Source organism: Lynx canadensis, chromosome C1, assembly GCF_007474595.2.
Source record: "Lynx canadensis isolate LIC74 chromosome C1, mLynCan4.pri.v2, whole genome shotgun sequence".
NCBI classification, from domain to species: Eukaryota; Metazoa; Chordata; class Mammalia; order Carnivora; family Felidae; genus Lynx; species Lynx canadensis.
In genome coordinates, this window is record NC_044310.1 from 15,638,491 (window position 1) to 15,649,440 (window position 10,950).

Here is a 10,950-nt window from a genome sequence, read left to right on the forward strand (position 1 = left end):
CAGAGCTTCCCCTGATACCTGCCCTATGCCCACCTCCACACTTCTCAGAACGGAACCAGCCCCCCAAGACACAGCCCCCTGCCCCGCCCCTAATGCAGAGATGGTCCTGGAGGGATACCAGGTGGGCTCTGGGCCTCAGGGGTCCCAGGATGGTGCAATGGGGGAGAAGAGACCTGGGTTTGGAGTCCAGTAGCAAAGCTAGCTCTGTGCTCTCGGGCCCATCTCTTGGCTGCTCTAAACCTCAGTTTCCTCAGCCGCTAAGCAAGGAGGTAAATAACAACCACCACCCTTGTTCCTCGGGCCTCAAGGGCTCTGGCGTGCATAAGAGGCAACCCAGATGTGAAAGCCCTTTGTGAATTGCTACCATCAGGCATAATCATAATAATTATTATCTGTAAAACAAGGGGGTTGGACCAGCTGATCCCATGGGCTCCTCTCCAGCTCTGATGCTGAGGATTTCTGTTTCCAAGCTGGGAATTCATGCAGACACAGGCCAGGAGAAGCCAGGGTCTGCGGGATTGTACATCCCCAGGAGCCTCTGCAAACAAATCTCCCCATTCATTCATCCCTTCTCCCAACCCAGCCTGGGTGCTGAGCCTCAGCTACAGGCCACAAGGAAAGGGAAAAAGAGGGAGGAGGACCTGGGAGGTTCAGGGCCATGTTCTCAAAGTGTGGGGACAGCCCGAGTGTGTACCCCATCCCTGCCTCTGCCCAGAACTATCCCAGAACTATCCCTTCCCCTCTCTACTGCACCCTTCCCCTAACCCCATCTAATTCCACATGCAGTAGGCCAAAGTGGTTACGAGTGGAGTCAGACAGCCCTTAATTCAAATCTCAGCTCCAGCCACACACCAGCTGAGTGACCTTGGGCAGGTTATTTAACTTCTCTGAGCCTCAGTGGGCCCAATAACGGTTACTCTGAGGATTAAATGAGATCCATGAAAAGTGCTCAGCATTGAGCCCCACATCTGTAAGTGCTCAATTAATGCCTCCCCCCCACCTGTGTTCTGTCACTTGGCCTCTATTCTGCTTCTCCCTTGCCAGAACCTTCCTGGAATCCCTGAGCCAGTCAGCTAGTTCCCACCCTGGCTGACACAGGGCAGGCCCCGACAATGTAGCATGAGGGCAGGGGTAGGGGACAGGTCCCAGGTTTCTCTGCCCATCAGAAGACCACAAAGGGCCAGACCTCCCCAGCCAGGGAGGTCTGGGGGCCTACCTGGTGACTAGGAGAGGTGAAGGCTCTGCCCCAGGGACTCTGTCCAGTCCTGTTTCTGGGAGCTTGAAGCCCTGGAGGAGGGGCTGAGAGGGCACCCGTATGCACCTGGAAAAGCCCCAATATCTCAGGTGGAAGCAGGTGGTGAACGGGATGAGGCTGGAGCCCACAGCAGTTTGCCAGGAGCGGATGGCCTCTCTTTGGACCTCCAAGATCAGGAAGGGGCAGGAGGGTGCGAGGCTGGCCCGCCACCCACGTGGGCCTTGTCCTCGCAGTACCTTGCAGGTAGATGGCACACCCTAGCTTTGCGAACGGAGGGATCGGGTCTGCCTCAGCAGTTCTGGCACTGAGCGTGCAGGCAGCACAAGAGAAAAGTTCCCAAGGTCACCTTCCATCAGCCGCCTCCATCCCACCCAGAAAGCCCTAACTTAGAGGATCAGGACCTTGGAGAAGGCTGTCCTCTGAGCAGGGGTTCGGGGTATCTTTCCCTCACAGACCTGGGGCCACAACTCAGGAGCAGAACAGAGGGCTGGACCCACATGTGTCTCCCTTCCATTCCCCACAACAGCCTGGCTGTGACAGGCAGGTGGCTCCTGTGGCCTTGAGCAGGTCACTGCCTCTCTGGTGGCTCAGGAGTCTGTCCTCACCCGCTGTATACCCCAGATCCCAGCTGCCCCAAATCCTCAGGGGAGCCTGAGGAACAGGTAGTTACAAGAAACAGCACAATTCCCCCAAGAGACACAACACACCCGAGCGTCATATAGCACGGTCACCCGCTCAAGTCTCATTGGAGCCACATTAGAAAGGCAGAAACTGCATCCGCCCATTCTACAGATGGAAAGGGGGGGCCTGAAGGGGTCAGTGACTTGCCTGAGATCACTCAGCTAGTGGGGCGGGGTCAGAGGGGGAACATGGGTCTGCTGACTTCCAGCACAGATGGCAATGCCCTAGCTCCCTGAGCAGTCGGTGCCTTGGTCCTCTCGCCTGTCTCGGGGATGGACGATGCTCCCTGGCACACACGAGGAAAATGAGACGCGGGGAACCAGGCAGTGGGGCCGTTCTTACACAGCGGGCAGGGCAGAGAATGGTGCCAGGCTAGTTCCCCCTTCTTGACTGGTGAGCAGGTACCCACGGCCTGCCCACAGAAGGTTCGGCCAGCCCCTCTGATGGTTTCCCCACTGGCTTTCAGGGAAATGAAAACTGCTCAGTCTGGCATCCAAGGCCCTCCATACTCGGACTCTAGCTCATCCCTACACACACCTTCCACTCCGCCAAACCTGATGTCCACCTCTCACACCGTAGCCAGTCACGCCCCAGGAACACCCCCACCCCCTATCACTATGCAACTCCTAATTCCACTAATAGCTGCCATTACCACTGACTGGCTACTGTGTGCCAGGCACTGACTCCCCCAGGTGGGGAGACCACCCATCTCCCGTGATTGCAATGCCAACTGCCTTGGCAATGTGAAGTTACGGGAAAAATTCCCACTATCCCAAAACATTGAAGAAAAGGCTTGTTTTTTCTTGCTGTAGTAAAATATTTGAAGTTTTTTAAAATAGATCTTTCTTCACGTTTTTCTGGCGTTTGTTTTTCTGTGCATTCCTATCTCTAAGTGGGGCTCTGTGATTTTCAAAGCAGCTCCCAGCCATCATGTCTGATCTGCACAAACAACGCTCCCAGGTAGGCAGGCAAACAAGGGCTCATCATCCCTGTCCCATGGAGAAAGAAAGGAGGCACAGAGAGAGTAAGTGACTTGTCCAAAGCCACACGGCAGAGACCAGACTTGGATTCCTGACAACGCCCAGCCCATCTCCTTTCAGTCGCCAACAAATACCATGAGCTGGGCACTGCCTCGGGTACTTGCCTATATTAGTCTCCTTAACCTTTGGAACAGCCCCATCAGGCAAACAGAGCGGGTGATCTGTACTTTACAGATAAAGAAATGGAGGCCCAGAGAGAGGGAATGACTTGCCCTAAGTTGTACAGCTATTCAGTGGCAGTCAGAATTTGACCTCAGTCCCTCGACTTCCAAAGGGCTTCCCCGGGGGAGGGTGGCTCGTGTTGGCAGAGGTATTTACTAGTGGAGTGGGCACATCACTTTACCTCTGTGAGCCTTACCCCCTCATCTGAAATGTGGCCACAGTAACACCACACTGGGCTGTGGGAGGGACCGAATGATGCCACACCCAGCTCATCTCTGTTGTCCCTGGGGCCCGTCCCAGTCCCCTAGGACACCCCCCCTGCTCAATAAATGCTTACCAAGTGGGCCAATGAGGTTCCTGCCGTCGTACCAGCACACGGCAGGTGCATCATAGGTTTGGCTCCTTTCTTCCAGTGGGACCTCCCTGTTTTGGGGTGTCTCTCCACGAGCACCCCTGTGCCTCTTCTCCCTTCCTCCTTCTCTGAGTCACTGCCTGCAAGTTGCTAGTCTTCAGCCCTAAAAATAGAGCACGTTTGGGGGCATAAAAATACCTACAGATGCAAACTATAGCTTCAGCCCCCTGCCCTCAGGTCCTACTCTGTTGACCCCAGGTTGGCCATCCCAGGGGGTCCCAGGACTGATGACCCCGGTCTAACCTAGTATGGACCTAGTTTTCAATCTGCCAGGAGGCCTTAGCCAGCAACACCCTTTTGCCCCATGATGTCCAGCAGAGCGAAACTTCCTTTCCTCGTTGGCATTCGGACTACCACCTCACACCTCACACTCCCTGGCCAGGCTGAGCTGCTCCCAGAGCTGGAGAAGGGCCTAGAGAACCGAAATGATTTGCCTGGGCTGCACGGCCAGCAAGAGGCATGGCCAGGCCTGGACTCAGAACCAGCACTCTGGCAAGCCTAGGACGAGTGCCCAAATGAGAATGGCAAAGCCCAGAGCCCCTCGCTGCCCCCACCTAGCATCGGTCGGCCCCGGAGACTTTATCAGAGCCCACAGAAGCACCTCTCAGAAAGCCGCCCTCCAAGGAGCAGGGGTACAGCCAGGGTGCCAGGGCCCAGCCTGGCAGAGGATCTCAGAGGATTCCCCTCCCTTCACCCCAGCTGGCCTCTGGCCTTGCCGGGAGGGCAAAGCCGAAACCGGGACTTGGCAAGCTTTCCTGGCTCAGTGGCAAAGGAAAGGGAACCCCGGGGGGCTGCTTGGGCTGGGGTGTGCTCTGTGTTAGGAGGGGCCTGTGGAGCAGCGCCTTCAGGGATAGCAGAGGGGCCGCAGGGTGAAGAGGCTCCTTTGGCAGCCGGGCAGGTACGGGCAGAGGAGAGGAGAGGAGAGGAGTACGTGGAGGGGGAAACACCAGACACTCTCCCAGCGTTCTTAGGGCCAGCCAAGCTGGGTTCATGTGAAACAGAAAAGAAGGTGAGGCTTTTCTGGGGGAGATCAGAGGGGCCTCTGCCACCCCCTCCTGGGGTGATGAGGAGTTCACGTCCCACACGCAGGAAGCTGATGTAATGCACACGTGTGTGCGCCCGTGGTGGCCCGGGTGTGGGTGGGTGCAAGTGCATGTCTGCCAGGTTAATTTCTAAGGGCGTGGGGTTCTCTTGTGCTCTTTCCTGTGTGTGTATGGACCACGTATGTGCCCAGCGGGGGTTAACAGAAGCAGCTATCAGTCCGATGGGGGCTTTGAAGGAGGCTCTCCTTGCTGACAATGACCTCCATCTCTGTGTGTACATGTGCTGGATGGCGTGCCTCTTGGCGTCTGTAGTGTCGGTCAGAGTTGGAGGCGGGGGTCTCGGCCTGGGTGCGCCTGTGTGTTCCCGGGTTTGGGTCTCGGGGTGTTTGTGACTCACACCGTGTGTTTGTTTGTGTCTGGCTGTGCACGGGTCTCGGCTGTTTCTGCAGCCCGTGTGACAGCTCAGCAGCCTCTGACAGCCAGGACACAGGCCTCCATAGACAGACAGGTGTCGTGGAAGACAGACCTGCCCCAGGAGTCCTCAAAGGGCCTCTCAGCTCTGGAACACGACAGCCGGGCAGGGGGTGGGGCCGGGTGAGAAGGGGCTAAAGTAGGGTCTCAGGACTCCCTTACCCCAGGCCTGTGCAGACACTGAGGGTCCTGAGGCCTGAACAGTAGAGACGCCCCCCCCCCCCAATCTGGAGCCAAAAAAGAGAGACCCCCTCTGCATTTCAAAAAGCCAAAGGAAGAATCCTTTTTGTCTCACGGGGGTGGAGGGTCTCTTGAGACCCCTGCCAGGCAGGCGACCCGGCACAGAGAGAAGAGGAGTAGGCTTTGCCCAAGGAAAGCTATGAGTCCCAGGGTGGGAACACCATCGTGGCCGTGGAAAGGGGCAGCAGAGCAAGCACGGGGCTCTGGGAGAGGAAGAAGGTCTGAGTTCTGGACCCCGAAGAAAGGTGGAGGGGTCCTCCTCAACCTGACCCAGCTTCCGCACCCCATCCAGATGCACATCCACCCCCCCAAGCAGCACAGGGAGCAGGTCACCTGTGGACCACTCCACACATGACAGACCCCCGCCCCCTCCCCAAATCCATCTAGATCAGGAGTCAGAGAGTTGATCTCAGCCCTGGCAGAAGGTGGCTCCACGAGCTTGGGCAGTTTATTTAGCCTCTCTAAGCCTCAGTTTCCTCATCTGTGCAATGGAGACCTCAGTGTGCACGCATGCGTAGACACACACACACACACACACACACACACACACACCTGAAACACTACTGTGCATGAGGAAGGTGCTCACGCCACCTGGGGATTAGTTGTTACCTAGAATCCTTTCTGAAGCCATTAAGGCACTCCTCCCCTTGAGGCTGAGGTCCTGGATGGAGAAATGTGGCGGGGGGGGGGGCGGGGGGGGACCTCTGGGACCAGCTGGGCAGGACCACCCCACCCCCACTCAGCTGCTGCCTTCTCCCCATTCAGGGTCAACTTTGGCTGACATTACTACAAAACAGACCCTCTTCCCCCCAGCTTCTTCTTCCAGACACCCTCGGGAAGGAGGGACCACTGCCCTCTGGTAGGGTGGGCTAAGAGCTGGGGACCCAGCTCCCTTTTGGGAGGAAATGACACCTCCTACTTCATTTCTCCTCTGCCTTTCTCTCCGGCTCTGTCCTGACCCAGCTTCTCTCCTCGGCCCTTCCTGCTGGCCTCTGACTACAGAGAGGGAAAGAATGAAGAACGGGGACAGATGCCAATGCGCCATGTGTGAGAGGTGGGGTGTTCTTGTTGATTCCACCCCCAGGCCTGTGCTATGACCCCAGCAAGGACTCGGGGGTCACGCACAGGTTGGGGTCTAACCACCACAGAGGGAGGGCGCTCGCCTCCTGAGCTGGTGTGTGTGTGTGTGTGTGTGTGTGTGTGTGTGTGCGCGCGCGCGCGTGCGCGCTCCTGCGCGCGCCCAAGCCCAAGCCCAGGCGCCCCAAGGCTGGCACCAAAGCGTCTGCGGGGCGCGGGGACCGCCCTGTGGATTCCCACCGAGTGTTCTGATCCTGCGGAGCCAGGGGAGGGAGGCGGCGAGGGGGCGCCCGGCTGCGTGACGCGGGTGCCCCGCTCCGCGGCGGGTCGGGAACACGGGCGGAGGGAGTGCGCTCTGTCTCTGGGGAAGCAAGGACATCACCGCCCTCTGGGCTCAGGGTCGTTGCCCCTGAGGACCCCCACTTCCCTCCTCTGAGGACCGGAGCGCCTCCTCCTGGCGGGGGGGGGGGCGTTAAGGCCCGGGGTCCCTGCCCAGGGATCGAAGGAATGCGCCCACTTCTCCGCGTCCCCTCCTCTGCACCCAAGACGCCCCCTCCCCAGGCAGAGGGCAGGCGGGACTCCCACCCACGCAGGGGGGTGGGACCCGCGCCCCCTCAGCGGCGGCCTGGACCCTGCCCGGCAGGCTGGGGTGGGGGGGTGCTCAGCCGCCTCAGCCCAGGCCTGCCCCCCACGCCCGCCTCCGGCCGCGGCCAACCCGGCCCGCGCCCCCTCCCGCCGACCCTCGGGCCCCGGGTCCCCGCCCGCCCGCCGGTGCAGGGTCCTGGCGGCGGGCCGAGGGGAGCCGGGGCCGTCCCTTCCCCGTCCCCGGGCCGCACCCGGGCGGGGCGGACTCACCCGCGGGCCTGGGCCGGGCGTCCTGGGCTCGGCACTCCGGTGCCCGCGGCAGCCGCTGCAGCTCTGCTCGGACGCGGCTTCGCGTTCGTCGCCGCCGCCGCCGCCGCAGTTCGGGGAGGGGGGGCGTCACGTGACCGCGGAGCGCTCCTTCCCCGGCGCCGCTCCCCCCGTCACTGCGGAGCCCGAGCCGCCGGCGAGGGAGCGGGAGCGGCGGAGGCCCCCGCCCCGCCGGCCCCGGCGCGCCCGTCGCCCCTCGCGGCCGGTCCCGGCGGCAGGCACTCTGTGCCCCCATTTCGCAGGTGGGGAAACTGAGGGCCAGCGAGCGCAAAGACTGGCTCAAGGTTACGTGGCTGGACTGTGGCAGGGCCCCGGGCGAGCGCCCAGCGTTCTGGCCAATAGCCCGTGCTCCGAGGGGAGAGGGACAGCTTCTGGGGCAAGTGGGGACTATGGGAAAGGTGCGGGACACGCCCTAGACCCCCAAGGGCTCCGCGTGTCTGCGGGGGCTGGGGAGGAAGGAAAAGGCGCTGGGTTAGGTGGGCCAGGAGGCTGTGCCCCGACAGCACGTCCTCTGCACAGAGGAGCTTGGTGTGAGTCCCCGAAGGAGCGTCGTGGTGACCGTCCCACCCTCAGCCGGTTAGCGGGTCTTGGACATCCTCCCCGGACTCGGCAGCTCGCTCCCCACTCCCAACCTAACCCAGAACGGGGAGGCGGGCCCCTGGCCTTTAAAGAAGTGGAGGGACAGCGGCAGGAGGCTGCTGGGGCCCAGAGTTAAAAACCCAGGCAGAGCGGGGTTCACTTTAGTCTGCCTGCTGAGGCCCAGAAAGGGTAAGAGATTTGCACAAGGTCACATGCATGTCAGCAGCAGCTCCTGGGCCTCAGGGAGGGGACTCCATTTGTGTCACACATGTCCCTCTCTTCTCCATGGGGCAACTCTTCAGGGAGTAACGGCTAGATGAATGAACAGGCAGTGTGTCGACAAGGCCAGAGCTCTGGGGGACAATGAGTGAGGGCATGCTTGGTGGCCCCATGATCATGCCCCATGTCACAAACAACATTAATGTTAGAGGAAATCTTTGAGACCTCTGGATCTCACTCCTTTGGTCTTTTTAAAATTTTTTTAATGTTTACTTTTGAGACAGAGCTAGAGCCAGCGGGAGTGGGGGAGGGGCAGAGAGAGAGGGAGACAACAGAATCCGAAGCAGGCTCCGGGCTCCAAGCTGTCAGCCCAGAGCCTGATGTGGGGCTCAAACCCACCAACCATGAGATCATGACCTGAGCCGAAACCAAGAGTCTGATGCTTACTGACTGAGCCACCCAGGTGCCCCTCAACTTATTTGTTTTTTATTTTTACTTGTTGGGGACAGGGGTAAAAAAAAGGGGGGGGGCGGGGCAAAAAAAGTAAATAAAAATTTTTATTTATTTTGAGAGAGAGTGCGTGGGCTGGGGTGGGGAAAGGGGAGGGGGCAGAGAGAACCCCAAGCAGGCCTGACACGGGGTTCCATCTTATGAAACCGTGAGATCATGACTTGAGCCTGAGCTGAACTTAACCTACTGAGCCACCCAGGAGCCCCACTTATTCAACTTACTTATTGACCACCTGCTGTGCTTAACAAGAGTGACAGTCAGTTCCACATCTCCACTTCCTCTCTCCTCCCCGTCCCCAGTCCCCATCTTTCCAGTCATGGAGACCGCATTCCATTATGGAAAAGATCTGGGACCTCAGCAATCCTTGCATCAGTCTCTGCGCTGAGAAATGCAGGACCCTGAGCTTTCAGTCCCATGGGGGCTGCGACCGGGGCCATGTTTCTCCACCAAGACCCTCACCCAAGAAGAGATGATCCGAATTAATGGTGAGTAGGAGGGTGAGCCTCAACCTCATTCCACCGCCACATGCAAATGCGAAAAGGCAGAGGGGAAGTGCACATCAGGCACCAGAGCTCTGTGGTCCTTGTGTCAAGTTCTCCCTCCTGGAACACTCCCTCCTGGAACACTCTCAACAGCCATGGATGGGAAGGAGGCCCCAGCCCAGGGCTTCTCAAACTTTGAACACCATAGGAGTGGCTTGAACCTGATGCACCAGGGTCTGGAGCTTGAGCTCCTGCATTTCTTTCTATTAAAAAAAAATTTTTTTTTTCATGTTTATTTATTTTTGAGAGAGAGAGAGAGACAGCAGGAGCAGGGGAGGGGCAGAGAGAGAGGGAGACACAGAATCTGAAGCAGGCTCCAGGTTCTGAGCTGTCAGCACAGAGCCCGACATGGGGCTTGAACTCACAGACTGGGAGATCACGACCTGAGCCAAAGTCAGACACTTAACGGACTGACCCACCCAGGCGCCCCTCCATTTTTTTTAAGTTTATTTTTGAGAGAGAGAGAGAGAGAGAGAGAGAGAGAGAGAGAGAGAGAGAGAGAGAATGAATTCCAAGCAGACGCCACACTATCAGCCTGAAGCCAATGTGGGGCTCGAACTCACCAACAGTGAGATCATGACCTGAGCTGAAGTCGGATGCTTAACTGACAGAGCCACTCGGGGGCCTGAGCTCCTGTATTTCTAACAAAGCTTCTGGCAGTGCTGGTAGAACGAGGTGGTCAGAATAGGAGGGAGGCAACTGACGGGACAGAGGACAGATGCCTGGAACGTCATCTGCTTCCCCTGGGCCCATCCCACTCCTGGGGACCCTTTGACTTCCTGCCCAGCATGGGGCCCGGGCTTGGATCCTTCTCAGGATGCACCGGGGCCAGGTGGTTCGTTCAAAGCTAGAATGAGAGAGCAGTTAAACGTGGTGGGTCAAGGCACTTCTGGGCTGGTGCAGGGGGATTCTGTGGTGGGCCAACTGCCCCAGACGGGGATGTTCAACAGGACACTGGTCCCAGGAGATGCTTGGGGAAATAAAATCCTGTTTGCGACTCGCAGGGCAGCAGGCACCCGGCTGGCTTGCCTGCAGCAGAGCTGGGCGCACACGTCTCAGGGCGGACGCACAAATTCCAGAGCTCCTGGAAGCGCCGCGTCTCCTGCCATCCTCTCGCTTTTTTGTACAGGGAGTCAGATGGATCCTCGAATTCAATTCGGATCACAATCCCAGTGCCTCTTCCTGTTTCAGCTACTCCCCCTCAGAGCCCTCTCCCTCCATGCTGTGAGACAAAAAGATCCCAGGCTCCCAACTCTGGCTGATGATAATTAGCTAAGGGCTAACGGTGCCATTCCGGCCCGTGAACGGAGACAAAGGTGCCCCACCTGAGCCAGAGCAAGGGGGCAGATAGAGGCAGCAGTGGTGCGGAAACACCCTACGTGAGCAGTTGTAGCTGTGACCTTTCATGGTCTGGACTGGCAGACTCCAAGGTCCCCGAGAGCCTAAGGTCCTACTGGCTCTGGGGGACTGAATGTGCCCGACCCTGGCTGGGTAGGCCAAAGAACGAAGGCTCTTCTGTGCCAAGCCTCTCTATTCCTTCTTTATAATCAAGGAGCTTTCGATTACAGCATTTTCGTCTTTACAGAAAACCTCAATGCAAGAGGCTTATAATCTCCAGTGTATCCTGGGGGGGGGGCACCATTCTGAGACCGTCAGGGCCCCTGGGGAGAAGGCAACACGTGCCGTAGGGGGCTGGGCACACAGCCTGGCATGGAGCCTAGGTACGGAAGGGGAAGATTGGACAAAGGCTCCAGAGCTTTGCTTTCCCTGGCCTATTTCAATCCAAACCACTCAGGACTGACCGCTC

At 58.6% G+C, this 10,950-nt stretch overlaps 1 protein-coding gene across 2 annotated transcripts in view; it reads right to left on the reverse strand.

The window, feature by feature from the left end:
- Nucleotides 1-7,280, reverse strand: part of LOC115521566 (RAP1 GTPase activating protein) — a 65,957-nt gene extending 58,677 nt beyond the window's left edge. Inside the window, exon 1 of one of the 2 annotated variants that reach the window (XM_030326870.1) lies at nt 7,237-7,280. The gene's annotated coding sequence lies outside the window, so the exon portion shown is untranslated. Of the gene's footprint in view, nt 1-3,475; nt 3,493-7,236 lie in introns of those variants that run through there. The other variant, XM_030326871.1, reaches the window with a different exon arrangement.
- Nucleotides 7,281-10,950: the final 3,670 nt, after the last annotated feature.